The sequence below is a fragment of the Loxodonta africana genome, chromosome 1 (assembly GCF_030014295.1).
Source record: "Loxodonta africana isolate mLoxAfr1 chromosome 1, mLoxAfr1.hap2, whole genome shotgun sequence".
Classification (NCBI taxonomy): domain Eukaryota; kingdom Metazoa; phylum Chordata; class Mammalia; order Proboscidea; family Elephantidae; genus Loxodonta; species Loxodonta africana.
Genome location: NC_087342.1, coordinates 27,978,476 through 28,000,854, shown reverse-complemented (window position 1 = coordinate 28,000,854; position 22,379 = coordinate 27,978,476). Strand labels below are relative to the sequence as shown.

General features: G+C 41.6%; 1 protein-coding gene across 21 annotated transcripts in view; it reads left to right on the top strand.

Moving 5' to 3' along the window:
• ST6GAL1 (ST6 beta-galactoside alpha-2,6-sialyltransferase 1) overlaps window positions 1-22,379 on the top strand; it is a 143,899-nt gene that overhangs the window by 72,792 nt on the left and 48,728 nt on the right. The window contains exon 1 of one of the 21 annotated variants that reach the window (XM_064275260.1): window positions 11,441-11,551. The exons of 19 other annotated variants lie outside the window; for them this stretch is intronic. The gene's annotated coding sequence lies outside the window, so the exon portion shown is untranslated. One more of the 21 variants, XM_064275504.1, reaches the window with a different exon arrangement.

Below are 22,379 nucleotides of genomic sequence, written 5' to 3'. Positions count from 1 at the left end.
GTTACACCCCTCAGTTTGTGCCACCTTCCTAGACAACCTTTTCAAACTCTTTCACCATCACGAACACAAACTCATTGCCCTTCTTAAGCTTCTCATCTATGCTTTCAAGTTGCTATTGTCAGTTTGGTCTCATATAAGTAATTTAAAAGAGTATATTTTTCTTAATTTCTTAATTAGAAACATTCTTTTCCTATGTGGTTCGAAGAGGACTTCAGGGGATCATTACAACAGCAATAAAATAGAAACTTTTAAAAACTGGCATCCTGACTGTTCACATTGCAATCGTTGATAATTTTACTACCGAGGGGAAAAAGATTGTTTTGTTTCTCCCCTTACTATAAACCATTTTTCAGTGTATAGTGCATGTATATTATAACGGCCTCATTACATTAATTCTGGATCATAACTTGCTTGTTCCTATGCCTAGATATTTAGGCTGTTTCAAAATTTCTTAACATTGTATTTGATGCTACAGCATGCAACCTCATGCTTATGTTTCTTTTCTATTTTTGAACTATTTCTTTATAATAAATACTTCAGCAGCTGAATTTCTGGACTAGAAAGCTGTAAACATTTTAAAATGTGTCAGTTGTTCTCCAGAGGTATTGCTTCCATTTTCTTGAGATACTGCTTCTGGTTTCCCAGCCGTGAGAGGTATGTGAGTGTACCAGGTTTGCCACAAAACCGCCAGCATCAGGTGTGAAAATTTATTCAGAGTTTTGCTAGGTTTAGCAGGGGCAAAGATGTGCTGAGTGTTTGTGTACTTTGCAGTGTGCCTCTTAGGACACCACAGATGTAACTGACTAGTGACAGAGGAGTCTCAGTCCAAGAAGGGTGCTCTACTTGAAGGAAGGGTGAGGAAAACATTTTTCTTTGCCAACTGATAGTGGAGGCCAAACCCACATAACCACCACCTCCATGTCTTGTCCCTAAGCAGCTTCTCTTTTTCCATGTCTCACCAATGCCCTTGTGTGCCATCTACCCTTGCCCAGGATTTGGAGTGAGGGAAGTTCTGTGGTATGCCAGTGTCCACTTTGTAGTCTTCCTGTTCTCTGGGTAAAATCTGGACTCCAAGCATATCAGCAGAAAAGATGACTGTATCTTCCTTCATGCCTCATGCCCTGTGGGTTAGATAAGAGCTAGGAACACATTCAGTTTTTCTTGGATGTCAGTAACTGGTGGAGTGGTGTGGTAAGCAGGTATGGGAATAATCTTGGCAAGAACTGGACTTTGCTCTTCAAATATTGGCTTTGGGGCCATCTGTCTTGTCACTATCTGGGAAGCCCAATCTAATTTAATAATAGTACTCTTACTGAGCACCTATTCTATGGTGGGCAATGTACTAGAAGCTTCACATATATTGCCTCATGTATTCATACTTTCAGGATCAATGTGAGTACCCCCTATGTCTTCTTTATTTTTTTTAATTTTTATTGTTCTTTAAGTGAAAGTTTACAAATCAAATCAGTCTCTCACACAAAAACTTATATACACCTTGCTACATACTCCCAATTGCTCTCCCCCTAATGAGACAGCTCACTCTCTCCCTCCACTCTCTTTTTTCATGTCCATTTCGCCAGCTTCTAACCCCCTCCACCCTCTCATCTCCCCTCCAGGCAGGAGATGCCAACGTAGTCTCAAGTGTCCACCTGATCCAAGAAGCTCTCTCCTCACCAGCATCCCTCTCCAACCCATTGTCCAGTCCAATCCCTGTCTGAAGAGTTGGCTTTGGGAATGGTTCCTGTCCTGGGCCAACAGAGGGTCTGGGGGCCATGACCACCGGGGTCCTTCTAGTCTCAGTCAGACCATTAAGTCTGGTCTTTTTACAAGAATTTGGGTTCTGCATCCCACTGTTCTCCTGCTCCTTCAGGGGTTCTCTGTTGTGTTCCCTGTCAGGGCAGTCATTGGTTGTAGCCAGGCACCATCTAGCTCTTCTGGTCTCAGGCTGATGTAGTCTCTGATTTACGTGGCCCTTTCTGTCTCTTTGGCTCATAATTACCTTGTGTCCTTGGTGTTCTTCCTTCTCCTTTGATCCAGGTGGGTTGAGACCCTCATGTCTTCTAAGAAGGCTGGCCAGGTACTGAAATCAGCAGCATTATACAGTGATGGCAGGAGAATTGTGAGGGAGCCAAGAAATCTGGGTTCCACTTTGGCACTGGGCTTTCTCTGTGCCATTAGACCTCTACTTTCTCATCTGTGAATTGGGATGGGGAGAGTCAGATCAGATGTTCTCTAAGCTCCCTTCTGTTTCACACTCTCAATGTGTCTAATCTAACCTGCTTTCTCCCTTGCCTGAGTTACTTTGGATTGCAGTTCAGAATCATATAGTTCATTAGAGCTGTGTGTTCTGAGTGAATCCCATTTCCTAGTGACCTAGTGGTACTCTGATCTCCTCGTGACACAGACCTTAACTTCTTCTCTTAAATGCTTCCTAACTCTGGGCCTACCATGTGGGTGAGATAGGAGGCTGTTGCCCTTGTGTGTGAGGTGTTGAAACATCTTGAGGTGCATGTATTTATTCAAGGGTAGTTGTTTCCAATCACCTTGAGGAAATTGATGCATTTAAATTGTGGTGCCAGTGAAGAATATTGAATATCCCATGGGCTGCTAGAAGAACAAACAAATCTGTCTTGGAAGAAGTACAGCCAGAGTGCTCTTCAGAAACAAGGATGGTGAGACTACATGTTATTAGGAGGGACCAGTCCCTGGAGAAGGACATCATGCTTGATAAAGTAGAGGCTCAGTGAAAAAGAGGAAGAGCCTCATTGCGATGGATTCACACAGTGGCTGCAACAATGGGCTCAAGCATAGCAACTATTGTGAGGATGGCGCAGTACTAGGCAACATTTTGTTCTGTTGTACATAGGCTCACTAAGAGTTGGAAATGACTTGAGGGCACCTAACATGAACAACAAGAATAGTTGTTTCTAGGCTTGATTTTCTGTCTTTATCATACTAAAAACTGAAATTAGTCCTCAGAGCCACTTTTAAATAATTTGCACATTAAATGTAATGAAATCCAACTTAACCATTTAAAAATTTTATTGTTAGTGCATTTTGTGTCCTAAGAAATCTTTGTCTAACCCAAGTTTATGAAGATATTCTCTATTTCCTTCTAGAAACTTTATAGTTTGAACTTTTACGTAAAGTTGTAGGAACAACCTCAAATTAATTTTGTAGGTAAAGCAAGGTAGGAGTCAAATTTCATTTTTTTCCCCACATAGATATCCAGATACTCAAGAGCCATTTATTCAGAAGACTTTCTTTTCCACGTGAATTATAAAAAATTAAGTGTCCATATATGTGTGGGCCTAATTCTAGATTCTATTCTCTTTTGTTGATCTGTTTGTCTATTCTTACAACACCAATAACACATTGTCTTAATTGTTATTGTTGTTAGGTGCTATTGAGTCAGTTTCAACTCATAGCAACCCTATGTATAACAGAACGAAACACTGCCCAATCCTGTGTCATCCTCAAAATGGTTGCTATGTTTGAGTCCACTATCGCAGCCCCTGTGTCAATCCATCTCGTTGAAGGCCTTCATCTTTTTCAGTGACCCTCTACCTTACCAAACATGATGTCTTTCTCCAGGGATTAGTCCTGCCTGATAACATGCCCAAAGCATGTGTGACAAAGTCTTATCATCCTTGCTCCTTAATAGCACTCTGGCTGTACTTCTTCCAAGATAGACTTGTTCTTTCTTCTGGCATGCCCATTCTTTGCCAACACCGCAATATTCAATATTCTTCGCCAACACCACAATTCAAATGAATCAATACTTCTTTGGTCTTCCTTATCCATTGTCTACCTTTCTGTCAGTTTGTCGTACTGTGGTAGCTTGTGTGATGCTGTGATGCTGGAAGCTATGCCACTAGTAATTCAAATATCAGCAGGGTTACTCATCATGGGCAGGTTTCAGCAGAACTGCCAGACTAAGACAGACTAGGGAGAAGGATCTGGTGGTCTACTTCTGAAAAAATTGGCGAGTGGAAACCTTATGAATAGCAGCGGAACATTGTCTTAATTACTGTTGTTTTATAATAAGTCTGGTAATGTAAATCCTTTAACTTTTGTCTTCTCCTTTAAGATTGTCTTTGCTATTCTAGGTTTTTTTGTATTTCCTTATAAATTTTAGATTAATTTCTATGAGATAGTCTGCTGGAATTTTGATTGACAATGCATTGAGGCTATAGATCAACTAGGAAAAAATGGTTATCTTAAGAAAATTGAACCTTCCAATCTATGAACATGGTATATATATCCCTATTTACTTAGGTCATCTTTAATTTCTCTCAGTAATGTTTTGTAGTTTTCAGTAAAATGTTTTGCACACCTTAAATTAAATTTCCTACTTGGCATTTGATGTTTTACTATTGTAAATGGCATATAAAAATATGTTTTTCAATTATTTGTCAACTCGTACTTTCAAACAATTATAATATGGAATTTTTAGAAGAAGTATAATTTCCAATCCTTTAGACAGCAGTCAAGTTTAGGAAGTACCATTCTGGATGGACATAACCATAAAGCCATTGCTAAAATTTTCTTCATGTCTATGTAATATCTTATCATTGTCAAAGCATTTTCCCCCTTTGGTCCTTGCAAGGACTCTCTGAAAAAAATAGGGGAAGAATTATTTTCCCAACTTTCATGTAAGGAAATTCTGCCTCAGGGATGTTATTTGAAAGTTCTATGACTAACACGTGGCAGAGCCAGCCTCAGAACCTAGAACTTTGTCCTAAAAGAGAGGCCCTGTTCCTGATACCGAGACATTGTGTGGCTATTACTGAGAAAACGCCTCAAAGTGGCCCAACTTTATGGAGGGAACACACCTGAAATGGCCCACCTTTATGGAGAACACACCTCAGATGAGCCCAGCTTTATGGAAAATCTCCTGCCTGTGGCCTCAGTGGGCAGTGTGAAGAGGAAAAGATGAAAGCTGAGGGAGAAAAGTGGACTAGTTATACAGACACAAGATATGAGACCTCAGAGTGGGGAAGGGAAAACAGGACCACTGTTAGCCCATATAGCACTTTAGTGTGTACCGTCATCCCCCCTTATCCTTGGAGAATCCGTTCCAAGACCTCCTCACGGATGCCTGAAGCTGTGGATAGTACCGAACCCTATATATACTATGTTCTATGATAAAGTTTAGTTTCTAAATTAGGCACAGTAAGAGATTAACAACAATAACTAGTAATAAATAAAATAGAACAATTATAACAATATACTGTAATAAAAGTTATGTGATTGTGGTCCCAGGGCAGGATGGAGTCTGAAGGCATGAAAGTTCATCAGCTACTCATTTAACATTTTCAGACTGCGGTTGACCTTGGGTAACTGAAACCTTGGAAAGCAAAACTGCAGAGAAGGGCATACTGCTATGTGAGGAAAATGTACCCTTTCCACCGGTGCCAAATGCCTTTATGCAGTTAGCAACTGGCACAATATGTGGTGTCCCAGAGGGAAAACCACAGTTACAGAGAACTCAATTACTCTGGAATTAATTAAGAATGAGGGACCTCAATTAGCGAGTATTTTGTTTCTTTGTTTTTGAGAAATTCACCAAAAGTACTTTCAAGATGATTCAGAGCTTAAAAGGAAGAGCCCATCTTTCTTCCCCCCCCCCCCCCCGTTTTATATCCTTTCTTTCCCTCTTCTCCTCCCCCCCCCCCTTTTGCTCAGCACTCAGAATATAGAGGTAAATTGGTGCCTTATCTCCCTGGGAGGTTGTAAGTCTTTCAGACTTTTTGACTGCCACCAATGATAAGTAATACATTTTACAGTGTTGTGGTTACATTTCTTTTAAGTACTTATAAAAAAAAAATCAATGTATTGTAGTATCTATAAATGAAATTATATGATGTTCAGGATTTGTTTCAAAATAATTGGGGAAGGAGGGGTTACAGGAGTGAGCAGGAGTATAGACAAAACAAGATTGAGCGTGAGCTGACAATTGTTTAATCTGGGTTAGGGGTGCATGAGGGTTCATTATCTGTCATCCACCCATCCATCTTTTTCCATCTTTCTAATTATCTCTTTGAAACAAAAGTTTCATGAAACTCTATTATGTGTAATAAATCCTGATATTTAAAAATCCAGTTTACTCTGTATCTTCTAATTTATTTTTTTAAAAGCTGGTCATGATGTTTAAATTAATTATGAGACCTGCTAATGAGAAAAAAAAATTTTTTTGAAAGCATTGATGTAAGGAAGTAAGGGAAGGATTCATAAATAAGTTACTACAGTCCCGCAGAAAACTTCACTAGGGTGTGTACAGACAGCTGTGGGAGCATAAGGAAGGCACTGACCAGCAGATCCTGGAGAGACTGGGCAAGCCTCACAGAAGACCTTGAGTAGTTTGCACAGAAGAGGAATAGGGAGAGATCTTCGAGCTCAATGAATAGAGTGATGCAGGAGGTGGGAATTAGCCAGGTCCAATGAGTGAAGATTTTTTTTTTTTTTTAATGATCGAAGATTAGTGAGGAGTGGCAGGAGGTAAGGTTATAGATGTCAGCAGCAACAAGTCATGAAAGGTTTTATGGGACAGCTGAAGGAATTTGGGTTTTATCTTCTGTGTACCAGGAAACAACTGAAGGTTAAACAGAAATGACCTGATTCCATTTTCCTTTTAGAAAAGTCTCTTTGTCAGCTAGGTACAGGTAGACCAGTCTACCCTATGCAGTAATGATTTAGAAGCAGAAAACTCCAACCCAAAATGAACCAGTCCTGGAACCCAGATCTCCTACCCACTTATGCATTTATCCTCCCACTCTGCCACATGGCTTCTCAGAAGATCCACTCAGACGCACAAGTTGGGCTCTTTCAAGTATTAACCAAAACAAAATTTACAGTCACTTTCAGGAAGAGTGGGAACAGAGTCAGAAAGTGTGAGAGATGCCTTGTCTGCTCTTTTCCATCTTCCTCCCCTAGAGTTCCCTCATCTGTAGAGTAAAGTTAAAGTTATGGAAATATGTGAGAGGTTCATAATAATACTTTACACTTATAACATGGCGTTTCTCTAGGTGCTTTACAACAATTAACTCATTTAATCTTCACAACAGTCCTGTGTGGTAGTTATTATTATCTCCATTTCATAGAGGAGGAAACTGAGGTACAAAGAAGTAAGTGACTTACTCAAGGTCACATATCCAGCGATTAGTAAAGCTGATGTGTAGGCACTCTGCCGGAAACCCTGGTAGTGTAGTGGTTAAGTGTTATGGGTGCTAACAAAAATGTCAGCAGTTTGAATCCACCAGGCACTTCTTGGAAACCCTGTGGGGCAGTTCTACTCTGTCCTGTAAGGCCACTGTGAGTCAAAATCCACTTGGTGGCAATGGGTTTGGTTTTTTTGTTTTTAGGCACTCTGGCTCCAAAGTCTCTCTTAACCACCATTTTGCTTCTTGCTTATATTTGTATACGATTCGTGTTCTTAACCTGAGATGTTGGAACAAAGATAGCCCTGAAAAGATTTGGCTTTAAGCTTGATTCTCCATTTTCTCAAATCTGAACCTTCCCTAATTCTGAGGGAAAAAATATTTCTACTTGGGAAAAAAGGGATGGCTTCTTGGAAGAAGGTGAAATTTAATAGAGATTTGAGAGATGGATGAACTTTGAGAATTAAAAAAAAATTACTAAGACTGGAGGGTGGCAGTACCAGTCAAGATGGAGTAATCCAACTGCAACCTTTCTCTACCACTATTTATAACTAAAAATTCTGGACAGAATGCAAAAAAGCAACTACCTGAGGACTTTGAAAAGTAAGTAGTAGGCAGATTGGGTACTGGAGTAAAAACTTGAATGGCCCATATTGACTCTGGTCATGCAGAACTGCATGATAGTTTCAGAGGCTATAAAACTCTGGGATAACCACATATATCCAGCCAGACGAACAGGGAAAATGGAGCCAGAGAGTATGGGAAATCCCTGACAGAAAAGCTGGAGAAGGGGCTTAGTTAATTCTGTGCATGAACTGACATAACTCCCGGGCACACTACAGTGTAGGCATGCATCCAACAGACCCAAAGAAGCACGTAAAGGATTTGAAAACTTAACAATGATATAAACCATTACCTGTGTCCCAGACTAACCCCCTTGGTGGTGCATGTGACAGGTGGTCCTAAACTGCAAAATAAAGGCTTTAGAAACGGAACTGTCATTGGAACTGTCACACATAAAAGGTAAGACAGAACTTGCAGTGTGAACTCATGTGGGTTGATTAACTGCAGAACAAACAAGCCAAAACATCAACATTTTTCAGAGAATTTCAGCAGGATCCAGAGTCTCATGACATAATATTTAAAGTTCTAGGATACGGTTTAAAATTATTCAACATAAAAAAGAACCAGGAAAAACTATGCTCAGGAGAGAAAACAATCAACAGATGTTAACCCTGAGATGACTCAGATGGTGGAATTATTAGCAAACACTTTTAAAGCAGCTGTTCTAACTAGTCTTTACTATTGAAAGGAAAGGGAGAAGTTTTCAGCAGAGAAATAGAAGCTGTACAAAATAACCAGTTGGAAAATGTAAAACTGAAAAGATAATATCTAAAATAAAAAATTCACTGGATAAGCACAGCGACAATGGAGATGATAGAAATGAGTCAATGAACTTGAAGATAGATCAATAGAAATTATATAATATGAAGTGTGATGGTTAAGATTATTTGTCAGTTTGGCTAACCCATGATTCTCATTGGTTTGGCAGATACTATGTAATCCTCCATTTTGTGATCTGACTGGAGCAGCCAATCAGTTGAAAGGGAAGTTTCCTTGGGGGTGTGGCCTGCATCCAATATGTATATATAGATGTTCTGGATAAGCTTGCTCTGTCCGGATCCTGCATCTGACTCATCATCCTCTGACATTTTTCTTGGGATATGAGGCAGTAGCCTGCCGTCTGACCTGCCAACTTGGAATTCGCCAGCCACTGCAACCACATGAGTCAGGAGAAGCCTCCAGCCTGACGTCTGATCCACAGATTTGGGACTTTTCAGTCTCTACAACTATGTGAACCATTTTCCTTGAAGTAAATCTCTCTCTCTTCCTTCCTCTCTCACTTCACTGGTTTTGCTCCTGTAGAGAACCCATCCTAAGACACGAAGAATAGAGGGGAAAAAAAATAGCGCCTCAGGGTACTGTGAGAAAATACGAGAAGTTTTAACATTCATGTTATTGAAGTCCCAGCGGTGAAATGAAAGATACTGGTGCAGAAAAAATATTTGAAATAATAGTGGCTGAAAACATCCCAAATTTGGGGAAAGACGTAAATTTACAAATTCAGGAATCTCATTGAACCCCAAACAGGATAGGTCCAAAAACCACTACCCAGACACATCATAATCAAACTACTGAAAACCAACGTTAAGGAAAAGAAATATTAAAAGCAGCCAAAGATAAATGACACGTTATACATAAAGGAAACTTACTCCAATTATTGCAGATTTGTTATAAGCCAAAGTTAGTAGAGTGCTAAAAGGAAAGAACTGTCAACTTAGAATTTTATATCCAGCAAAAATATCCTTTAGAAATGAAGACAAGGTAAAGATATTTTCACATGAAGGAAAACCAAGAGACTTTATCTTCAGAAGACTCGCTGTAAGAAAAAAATACTGAAGGAAATTCTTAATGCTGAAGAGAAACAAGCTAGAGGGGAACTTGGAACTTGAGGAATAAAAGAAGAGGAAGAGGAATAAATATCTAACAGAATAGATACCCATTAGTAAAAACACACACAAAAGTAAGAACACAAATACAAATATCTTCTCTAATCCCTTGACTTGGGTGCCTACCAACAGCTGGCAATATTTTCGACGTTATTTCCTTCCAGTCATTTTTCTCTGAATAATCCTTCTTCCTTCCTTTCTTCTCCTCTCCCTCCCCCCTTCCTTTTTATCTTTGAAGGAGGCATATACACTATATACCCACCGCTGTCAAGCCAATTCTGACTCATAGCGACCAAATAGGGTTTCTCGAGGTTGTAAATCTCTAGGGAAGCAGTCTGTCACATCTTTCTCCTGTGTTGCTGCTGGTGGTTTTGAACTGCTGACCTTTCGGTTAGCAGTCGAGTGCATTAACCGCTTCACCACCAGGGCTCATTAAACAGTATATAGTTTTATAATGTTCCTATAAATTAACATTATATTATGAACATTTTCCTATTTTGTTTAAAAATCTTAATTAAAAAACTTTTCAGGCTTAATAATGGTACTGTGGTTATATATTTAAAGAGTTCCTTATCTCTTAAATCCAAATTGAAGTATTTATCAAATGATTAAATGATACGATGTCTCAGATTTGCTTCAAAATAAATGGGAATGGGGGGAGGGGAGATAGGTATTGAAGACTGGTACTGAATTGACAATTGTTGATGCACATTTTTATGTTGTTTTTGAATGTTTTATCATATCTCACCCTGTGGACATCCTATAACATATTTAACAATTTCCCAATTGTTAGGAATTGAGATTGTTAAAGGTTATAAGTGGGTTGAGTTGGAACTATAGTCTTTGACAGCTATTCTGATTATTTCCTTTTTGGAAATAGAATTACTGGGTTGAAGGAGAATGAACATTTTTAACACCTTTGATACATTTTGACAAATTGCCTTTCAGAAAGGAGGTTCCAAGTTTCTTTCCCACTAGAGGTAGATGACAGTGCCCTCATCAATTCTGCTATGAAATTTTTAGCCTTTATCAATTTGATGAGGGGAGGGTGGTAGCTTGTTATTCTTTTAGTGTGTGTTTCCTTCGTTTCCAATGATCTTTGGACTGTCACAAAATTGGTTCCTACCCTTTTAGGGAGGAGCAGAGGGGAGGAGTAGAATACAAGGAATTTATTATCCCCTTCTCATCCCCACTTTGAAGATGAGAAGCAGGCACTGAGTTTTAGAGGCGGGCAGCCTTGGGTTTAAATCCTGGCTCTGCCACTTTCTAGGTACTGACTTGTGCAAACTTAACACCTCTGAGCCTCAGACTTTCCATTGAAGAAATAAGACAGTCACATTGCCTTCAAGAGGTGTGAGGTAAGAGATATTTATAGGGAAAAAGCCTGGTGCACAGGGGTTACCCCCAAATGATAACATGTTAATAAACTCATTGCCATGTGTCAATTCCGACTCATAGAATAGACCTGCTGCATAGAGTTTCCAAGGAGCACCTGGTGGATTCAAACTGCTGACCTTTTGGTTAGCAGTCGTAGCACTTAACCACTACACCACCAGGATTTCCAATAAATAATAATAAGTAACAAATAAATTGATGAATCATATCAATAAAATTATACATTAGAAAATATATTTTATAAGGATATAATTTATAACATACATATTATAAAATAATATTAAGAAAATCATAAGTAAATAATAATAATAAAAGTTAGTGTCCTTGAGAAGCAAGTCTCAGATTGTAAAATGCTCTCCTGTTCCCCCCACACAGAGGAGGCCCTGCGGGAACAGCTGCTGGGATTTGGATCACTGGCTCCTTCACCTTTCCTTCTTCACAACCGTCTTGCTCTGCAGTGTTTCAAATCACTGCTGGGTGGCAGAGGTGACTACCATGAGCCAGGAAATCCATCTTGGGGAATTGGGTGATCTTGGAGGAATGAATTCTCATCACCAAAGGGACTTATTTGATTCTGTGGAAAGGCACCTTGCAGTATTTGGCTCAGAGGATGGTGTTGAATTTCAGGAGGGCTTGTTTGATGGTAAGGAGCCCTGGCGGTACAGTGGTTAAACGCTTCGCTGCTAACCAAACGGTCAGCAGTTCAAATTCAACAGCTGCTCCTTGGAAACCCTGTGGGGCAGTTCTACTCTGTCCTATAGGGTCGCCGTGAGTCGGAATCGACTTGACTGCAACAGGTTTGGTTTGATTTGGTTTAAGGCTTTTCTCATTGCTATGAGTAGGAATTAACACCATGGCAATGGTTTTATTTTTGGGGGGGGGGGGCATGAGACTTCTCTAAGGAGCTCTGGTGGTGCAGTGGTTAATGCACTTGGCTACTAACTAAAAGGTTAGAGGTTTGAACCCACCAGCCTCTCTGTGGGAGAAAGATGTGCCAATCTGCTTCTGTAAAGATTACAGCCTTGGAAGCCCAATGGAGCAGCTCTACTCTGTCATATAGTGCTGCTTTGAGTTGGAATCAACCCCACGGCAATGAATTTTTTACTCGATGGTATCTTGGAGCAGAAGCCAGACCTGCAACCTGATCTTTCCAGGGCAGCCTGCCAAGTTGGGGCCTCTGCCTCAATACATTGATTGCCCTGTCCTTATCCTCCTTCTGTTCTCAGTTGGTGCCCAGTCCCAGAGCCCCTAGGTTGTACATGTTCTTGCCACACACATCACACCTTCCAGAAGGCAAAGAGCTGAAACAGAAAAAGGGGCTGCAGCTCTAAATAACCTGTCTGCTCACAGAACAAAATAGAATCGAAAGTGCCTTTTCTCTCTTTACTGCATTTTTGGTGGTGGGGGTGGAAGAGATGAGGGGGGCGCGGGGGAGGAAACACGAGTAGCTTTTAGGTTATCTGAACACCAAGTGCAGTGGTCCATCTGGGCCCTCCCAGGCTCACTGGTGAGGCCAGCACGGCGGACAACGGTCCCTCAGCCCAGAGGGTGGGTGCGGCTGAAGTGATATTTCTCCTGAAGACAAGACTGGGTGCCCAAGCTGTAGTTCTGTCAGCCTGCCCTGGTTTCTCTCTGGGCCCGCCTCACTGATTTCCTGGTCGCATTCTTCCTGGGCACGTTCCACCTGCAAGAGGTGTAATGATGGGGGGTGGAAGTTTGGGTAAGTTTGGCCTATTTCTAAACTGAGGGAACGTGGAGAGAAGAGTAAGCTCATTTACTCTTTCTAATGAAGGTTGAGGTCTACTGGCTTCTCCTGTCTTGAGCAGCAAGTGCTCTGCCCTGGGTAAAAGAGCGGAGCTTCTTGATCTGCAGAGAGCTTGTCAAGGCATCCCTACAGGCGCTCTGAGAATTTAACAACTTTGTGTTTTCATCTTGCTGATGATACAGAAATGATTCTCCTGCCTGTCATAATTCACCTCCATTCATAATTGAAAGATACTTTAACAGGAGAAAACATTAGTGTCTTAAGTGCTTCTCTAGCAGGGAACCGCCGGATTTTTCTTTTTTTCCTCTGAAATGGGAGCGTGCTTTATCTACAAGCTTTGTTTCCCCTGGCTTTACAGAAGTGAAGTAACACCACTCTCTTGGAAAGACTTAAAATAGCAAACACTTCATCTCCACAGTTTAAAAGCTCCTTCTCATCTGTTATTTCCCTTGCAAGGTACAGCTTGTTAAACCCCTGGAGCCCTGGTGGCGCAGTGGTTAAGAGCTCAACTGCTAACCAAAAAGGTCAGCAGTTCAAATCCACCAGCTGCTCCTTGGAAGTCCTATGGGGCAGTTCTACTCTGCCCTATAAGGTCACTATGAGTCGAAATCGACTCGACTGGCATCAAGTTTTTTGGTCTTGGTGTCATGCGGAAATAGGCTCAGAGAGGGTAAATGACTTTTCCAAGGATGCACAGCGATTTGGTTGGAGAGATAGCAGGACTCACATCTCCTGTGCCCTGGTTTCCAGCTTTTTCTATTCAGTTTTTTTTTTTTACAGTGGCACCCTCTGTTCTTGACTCCCCTGAAGCTCCCTGATTCCTTTTCACTTTGCTGTGGAGGAGGGCTTGAAACAGTCAACATTGAAATTGACAAATATTGGTTTTGTCGAAATGAGCATCCAGGTCCTGTGTTTAGCCAAAGACAAATATTGACTCATGGCACTCCCGGAAAATTCTTCTCATACTCTCAGAAATGAAGACCTCCTCTACCCAATAGCAGCTAAACCAATCCCAGCCTTCAGTTCCTCCTCACCTGGGTTTTCTCGCACCATGGCCTTTGTTAAAGCCTGCTGAGATACCAGCCCTGCCTCTTAATAAAAAACCTATTGTTGTCAACTCAATTCTGACTCATAGTGACCCTACAGGACAGAGTAGAACTGCCCTATAGGGTTTCCAAGGAGCGGCTGGTGGATTTAACTGCCAACCTTTTGGTTACCACCTGAGCCCTTAACCACTGCACCACCAGAGCTCCCTGCCCCTTAAGAGTGGGGTGATTTTGGCCAAATTGCATAGCCTCCCTGACCCTCAGTTTCCCCACTTGTAAAATAGGTCCTGCCCAATGGAGTTGTTTCTGAAGGTCAGCACAGTACCTGGCACATAGCAGGTGCTTAAAAATCAGTGGCTGTTATTTGTAGGTCGTTTATTTTCAGGGAGTAAAGAAGGGGGTGCCATAAGGCCACAGGCTGCTTCATGCCTCTCCTACTACTGCTGAAGTTAACCCAGCACCTCTTCCCACCTATTCCATTGCCCCGGCTGCTCTGAAGCTTCCTATCTGCTCTGTCTACATACCTGATAAGCGGCAGACTCTTCTATGTTATTTTGTTTGGGTTCTTCTATGTTATACTCACAGTGCCACAGGCTGTGCCTCCCTCTCAGCTTCATCACCTGCAGCTCAGCTTTGCACACCTCCTTTGACTGAGTTCAATCTCTTGCAGTTCCCTGTGCTGGGCCTGTGCCCTCCTCCTGTCCATTTTCCTTTCCCCACACCCCAAGTCTTTCTCGGTTGAAATCTCACCCATCCGTGAAGGCTTTTTGATCCCCAGGCTGGATGTGGGTGGGCCCTTCTTTCTGGCTAAGATTCTTGAGCACCTTTTTTTGTAAGTCACTCATTTGGCAAATGAAGCTGAGCAGCAGGCATTGACCTAGGCCCTGGGAACACCAGTAATGGGACGGCTCAGGCTCACCATCAAGTAGGGAACTGTGAGGTTAGGCACTTGGGTCCTTGTCCGATGGTGTATAAGATGGTTAGCATCTTGAGGGCAGGGAGAGTGCAGTTTCCTCTGGGGCCACCGTTCTGGGCTCACAGGTACCAGCCTCTTGGTTGAACTGATTGATCTGAACGGACATGGAAAAACCAGTAAGCCCATGGCTCTGCCGTTGCCCAGGCCAGCAGGAATGGTGGTGGGGTGGGCAGCCTGGGGACAGCTCTCACTCTGCTGTGGCCTGCTTCCTTCCCTCTCCATCTTCCTTAGCCACATTCTGTGATTGTGTCTGTGTTCAGCACTTGGCGCTTTCTTTCATGACTTAACTATTGGTTCTAGAGAAGTCATGCAACCTCCCCGAACCTCAGTTTTCTCATCCGTAAAATGTTTTTTTTTTTTAAAAAAAGAAAAATGCAAACCAGTGACACATTGACATCCATGAGTAATTTCTCTTAAGGTCTTTGAACACTCTCAAATCAACATTCTTATCATGGTTTCCATGATCTCATTTATTGTATAGAAGGGCCCTAAGGTGAGGTGTTTTTGTTCTTATTTTACAGATGAGGAAATTATGCAGATGGTACCAGAGCACGTAATTTCCCCCCACGTATACAGCCAGTTGTAATTGAAAAATTTAAATGATTTCTATCCCTTGTTGGTTCCATAAATATAGGGTTATTGTTGTTGTTAGCTGCCGTTGAGTTGACTTCGACTCATGGCAACATTATTTACAACAGAACAAAATGTTGTCCAGTCCTGTGTCATCCTCACAATTGTCAGCACGTTTGAGTCCATCGTTATGGCAATTGTGCCAGTTCATCTCACCGACTCACGCCCTCGCTGACCCTCTGCTTCACCAAACATAAGGCCTTCTCTAGCAATTGATCCCTCCTGACGATGTGTCTAAAGCAAGCAAGTCAGATAATGTTCTGTTGTGATCTGTAAGGTTTTTTTTTGGCTGATTTTCAGAGGTAAATCTCCAGGCCTTTCTTCCTAGTCTGTTTTAGTCTGGAAGTTCTGCTGAAATCTGTCCACCATGGATTACCAGGGTTATTTGAAATACCAGTGGCATAGCTTCCAGCATCATAGCAACACGCAAACCACCATAGTACAACAAACTCTATACCAGGTGGTGGTACAGAGCTATAGGCATTTATAAATCTACTAAAAGAAATTGATCACTGAGTGTGAACTTCCTTTAACACAGACTTGTCATTGTTTTCGTTAGATGCCGTCGAGCGTAGCAAGTGGGGGCAGCTGGTTCCTCATCAGGCCTAAGCTCCTCAAGATATCTATTGTCGTTAGGTGCTGTCAGGGTCAGCTCCAACTCACAGCACCCCTGTGTACAACAGAACGAAACAGTGCCCGGTCCTGTGCCATCCTCACAACTGTCGTTATGCTTGAGCCCATGGTGCAGCAATCCATCTCGCTGAGAATCTCCCTATTTTTCGCTGACCCTCTACTTTATCAAGCATGGTCCTTCTCTAGGGACCGATCCCTCCTGACAACATCTCCCAAACATGGACTAATGGTTTGTTTTCTTTGGGAGCCATAATTCACAAGCAAATAGTAGTTATTTCTATTACTCCCAGATACATGGAGAGCACAGAAGCTCCTGTGCTCTGGTTCCTGGCTAGGGGTGAGCTCTCTCACGTACTAAGGGGACTGCCTCCTGCCAGCCCTTAGTGCACATACTTCACATCCACATCTCAGCAAAATTGAGTCGTTTCATGTCTAGACCTTTGGAGTTGTTTTCAAAGAGTCAAAATCACAAATGTTGCCTCTGTAAATGCTATGGACCAACTGGCAGGGCTGCTGAAAGGATTAAATGAGATAATACATCAACTTTCCAACATCCTAAGCATGCTCTGCCTTGGGACTCAGTACAGGTTGGTTTCTGTGTTTGACTGAAACCCTTTGCTTCTGAAGCTAAGGAGTGTGTCCCCTCGGGTTAGAAGACTTGGCTGTGGCTGAGAGAGGTGCAGGTCAAACAAGATGGCAGTTTGAGTACAGGCATAAGAGCATGGTCTTTGGATTCAGACGGTCCTGGGTTCAAGTCTTGGCTTTACCACTTATACCAGAAATCCACTTATACCAGAATCTTTTAAGACTCTGCTTCCTTATTTGTGAAATGGAAATGATAGTGGCACAAACTTCTGAAGGTTAAGATGAGGAATGATTGTACAGCACAATACACAGCCTGGCACATTGTCAGCCTTCAGAAAGCGGTCATGATTACTTTCCTCTCTCTGCAGTTACATGCCTAGTAGGTGTTTTATGTGTATTAATTGTATTCGTTCAAGCCTAAAACTATTTTCTCATTTGTAAATTAACTACTACACACACACACACACACACACACACACCCCACAACCCCTAGCAGTGGCACCAATCAGATAGCCCATTTATTGAGCACCACCTGTTTATCCTGTGCTGTGCCAGTGCTGAAGAGACAGAGCAGGGGCATTGACATTCTCTATCCTTGTAGCACCCAGTCAGATTGGGAAAATAAGATTCCCACACACAGCACCTGGAGGAGCATGCACGAGAATGTTTGCTCAGGTCAGGCAGGTGTATGAATGGAGGTCCACACATGTAGAAGTCTCCATACTGGAGGGGTCTGCGAAGGTTCTTCTGGGCAGATGGGGCTGGTGCTTCATCTTCCCTTGGATCCCTGAAGTGTAAGGAGGGAGTAAAGAGTGGGAAAGGTCTGGGGATGAGTTTAACCATTGAGTGTTGAGACCTGTGGATCCAATCTCTAAAAAAAAGTGTCCAAACCTCCCATCATCGGTCAATGTACTCTATTAAGCACCAAATAGGTGCCAATATCAAGTGTTCTCTGTGTGTGTGGTAGGCAGGGAAATGAATGTGAAGAACCAGCCCCTACCTTCCAGGAGGAAATGACATGGACCAAGAGTGGAAAGTGATCTCGAGCCACCTTCTGAGATTGCTCAGAGTATAGCTACCCTTTGAGCCCAAGAGACTAAGCTTCAGGCATGTTGCTGTTTCTGTCACCTGGTGACCAAAGATAAGATCTCAGCCTGGGCAGGAGACAGCGGTGAAAGATCCACCTCCATGCAAGGGTTGTTACCTCTCTCTCTGGTTGTATTGACTGTCCCTGGCCTAGTGATCTCTGAAGTAACAGATCTAAATTATTCAGAGGGAGTACCCTTTGGGCTGGGGAGCTAAAAGTTGATGTCAGTTTAGCCTGGAATTCCTGGAGAGCTATATTGAAACTGTAGCCCTGCTACTTCCTCAGCAACTCTGGGCCATTACTGGGCAGTGAAGTCCCTGGGTTGTGGAGAAGCCCATGGTAAATAGGGACTTAACATTCCTGAGCCCCTGCTCAAGCATCATCCATGCCTACCCTAGGCTGAACTGCCATGGCTCCTTCCCTCCCAGGAAATGCCTGACCTCCCACCCATTCTACCTAAGGCCACCTTCTTGTGAATTTACACATTCTTCAAGGCCTCTGTTGATGCATATTGGTCCAGATCAATTAAAGCAGAATCTACTGAGGAGAATACTGGGTCGCTACGAGTTGGAATCGACTAGGTGACAATGGGTTTGTTTGTTTGTTTGTTACATTTTTTTAAAAAATAATTTTTATTGTGCTTTAAGTGAAAGTTTACAAATCAAGTCAGTCTCTCACACAATAAACCATATACACCTTGCTACACACTCCCAATTACTCTCCCCCTAATGAGACAGCCTGTTCTCTACCTCCACTCTCTCTTTTCGCCAGCTTCTAACCCCCTCCACCCTCATCTCCCCTCCAGGCAGGAGATGCCAACATAGTCTCAAGTGTCCACCTGATCCAAGAAGCTCACTCCCCACCAGCATCTCTCTCCAACCCATTGTCCAGTCCAATACATGTCTGAAGAGTTAGCTTCGGGAACGGTTCCTGTCCTGGGCCAACAGAAGGTCTGGGGGTCATGGCCACGGGGATCCTTCCAGTCTCAGTCAGACCATTAAGTCTGGTCTTATGAGAATTTGGGGTCTGCATCCCACTGCTCTCCTGCTCCCTCAGGGGTTCTCTGTTGTGTTCCTTGTCAGGTCAGTCATCGGTTGTAGCCGAACACCATCTAGTTCTTCTGGTCTCAGGATGATGTAGTCGCTGGTCCATGTGGCCCTTTCTGTCTCTAGGGCTCCTAATCACCTTATGTCCTTGGTGTTCTTCATTCTCCTTTGATCCAGGTGGGTTGAGACCAATTGATGCATCTTAGACGGCTGCTTGGTAGCGTTTAAGACCCCAGACGCCACTCTTCAAAGTGGGATGCAGGATGTTTTGTTAATAGATTTTATTATGCCAATTGACTTAGATGTCCCCTGAAACCATGGTCCCCTGCCCCTGCTACACTGACCTTCGAAGCATTCAGTTTACTCAGGAAACTTCTTTGCTTTTGGTCCAGTCCAATTGTGCTGACCTCCCCTGTATTGTGTGCTGTCTTTCCCTTCACCTAAAGTAGTTCTTATCTACTAATTAGTGAATACTCCTCTCCCACGTTTCCTCCCTCCCCCTCTCGTAACCACAAAAGAATGTTTCCCTCTCAGTTTAAACTATTTCTCAAGTTCTTATAATAGTGGTCTTACACAATATTTGTCCTTTTACAACTGACTAATTTCACTCAGCATAATGCCTTCCAGGTTCCTCCATGTTATGAAATGTTTCACAGATTCCTCACTGTTCTTTATGGATGTATAGTATTCCATTGTGTGAATATACCATAATTTATTAATCCATTCATCCGTCGATGGGCACCTTTATTGCTCCCATGTTTTTGCTATTGTAAACAGTGCTGCAGTAAACATGGGTGTGCATATACCTGTTCGTATAAAGGCTCTTATTTCTCTAGGATATATTCCAATGAGTGGGATTGCTGGATCGTATGGTAGTTCTACTTCTAGCTTTTTAAGGAAGTGCCAAATTGATTTCCAAAGCAGTTGTACCATTTGACATTCCCACCAGCAGTGTAGAAGTGTTCCAATCTCTCGACAGCCTCTCCAACATTTATTATTGTGTGTTTTTTGGATTAATGCCAGCCTTGTTGGAGTGAGATGGAATCTCATTGTAGTTTTAATTTGCATTTCTCTAATGGCTAATGATCGTGAACATTTCCTCATGTATCTGTTAGCTACCTGAATGCCTTCTTTAGTGAAGTGTCTGTTCATATCTTTTGCCCGTTTTTTAATTGGGTTATTTGTCTTTTTGCAGTTGAGTTTTTGCAGTGTCATGTAAGTTTTAGAGATCAGGTGCTGATCAGAAATGTCATAGCTAAAAACTTTTTCCCAGTCTGTAGGTAGTCTTTTTACTCTTTTGGTGAAGTCTTTGGATGAGCACAGGTGTTTGATTTTTAGGAGCTCCCAGTTATCTAGTTTTTCTTCTACATTCTTTATAATGTTTTGTATACTGTTTATGCCATGTATTAGGGCTCCTAATGTTGTCCCTATTTTTTCTTCCATGATCTTTATCATTTTAGATTTTATATTTAGGTCTTTGATCCATTTTGAGTTAGTTTTTGTGCATGGAGTGAGGTATGGGTCTTGTTTCATTTTTTTGCAGATGGATATCCAGTTATGCCAGCACCATTTGTTAAAAAGACTGTCTTTTCCCCATTTAACTGTTTTGGGGCCTTTGTCAAATATCAACTGCTCATATGTGGATGGATTTATGTCTGGATTCTCAATTCTGTTCCATTGGTCCATGTATCTGTTGTTGTACCAATACCAGGCTGTTCTGACTACTGTGGTGGTAGAATAGGTTCTAAAATCAGGTAAAGTAAGGCCTCCCACTTTGTTCTTCTTTTTCAGTAATGCCTTATTTATCCAGGGCCTCTTTCCCTTCCATATGAAATTGGTGATTTGTTTCTCCATCTCATTAAAGAATGTCCTTGAGATTTGGATTGGAATTGCATTAAATGTATAGATCGCTTTTGGTAGAATAGACATTTTTATAATGTTAAGTCTTCCTATCCACGAGCAAGGTATGTTCTTCCACTTATGTAAGTCTCTTTTGGTTTCTTGCAGAAGTGTGCTGTAGTTTTCTTTGTATAAGACTTTTACATCTCTGGTAAGATTTATTCCTAAGTATTTTATCTTCTTGGGGGCTACTGTAAATGGCGTTGATTTGGTGATTTCCTCTTCGATGTTCTTTTTGTTGGTGTAGAGGAATCCAACTGATTTTTGTATGTTTATCTTGTATCCCGATACTCTGCTGAACTGTTTTATTAGTTTCAGTAGTTTTCTGGAGGATTCCTTAGGGTTTTCTGTGTATAAGGTCATGTCATCTGCAAATAGATACTTTTACTTCTTCCTTGCCAATCTGGATGCCTTTATTTCTTTACCTAGCCTAATTGCTCTGGCTAGGACTTCCAGCACACTGTTGAATAAGAATGGTGACAAAGGGCATCCTTGTCTGGTTCCTGATCTCAATGGGAATGTTTTCAGGCTCTCTCCATTTAGGGTGATGTTGGCTGTTGGCTTTGCTTCCTATAAATGCCCTTTATTATGTTGAGGAATTTTCTTTCTGTTCTTATTTTGCTGACAGTTTTTATCATGAATGCATGTTGAACTTTGTCAAATGCCTTTTCTGCATCAATTGATAAAATCATGTGATTCTTGTCTTTTGTTTTATTCATGTGGTGGATTACATTAATTGTTTTTCTAGTGTTGAACCATCCCTGCAGACCTGGTATGAATCCCACTTGGTCATGGTGAATTATTTTTTGGATATGTTGTTGAATTCTATTGGCTAGAATTTTGTTGAGGATTTTTGCGTCTACATTCATGAGGGATATGGGTCTATAATTTTCTTTTCTTGTAGTGTCTTCACCTGGTTTTGGTACCAGCGATATGGTGGCTTCATAGAATGAGTTTGGTAGTATTCCGTCCTTCTCTATGCTCTGAAATACCTTTAGTAGGAGTGGTGTTAACTCTTCTGTGAAAGTTTGGTAGAGCTCTGCAGTGAAGCCGTCCGGACTAGGACTTTTTTTTTGTTGGGAGTTTTTTGATTACCTTTTCAATCTCTTCTTTTCTTATAGGTCTAATTAGTTGTTCTACCTCTGTTTGTGTTAGTTTAGGTAGGTAGTGTGTTTCTAGGAATTCACCCATTTCTTCTAGGTTTTCAAATTTGAGTATAGTTTTTCATAGTAATCTGATATGATTCTTTTAATTTCAGTTGGGTCTGTTGTAATATCGCCCATCTCATCTCTTTTTCGGGTTATTTGCTTCCTCTCTTGTTTTTCTTTTGTCAATTTGGAAAATGGTTTATCAATTTTGTTGAGTTTTCCAAAAAACTAGCTTTTGGTCTTGTTAATTCTTTCAGTTGTTTTTCTGTTTTCTATTTCATTTAGTTCAGCTCTAATTTTTATTATTTGATTTCTTCTGGTGCCTGTGGGTTTCTTTTGTTGCTCTCTTCGTATTTGTTCAAGTTGTAGGGATAGTTCTTTGATTTTGGCCCTTTCTTGTTTTTGGATGTGAGCATTTATTGATATAAATTGGCTTCTGAGCACCGCTTTTGCAGTGTACCAAAGGTTCTGATAGGAAGTGTTTTTGTTCGTATTGGAT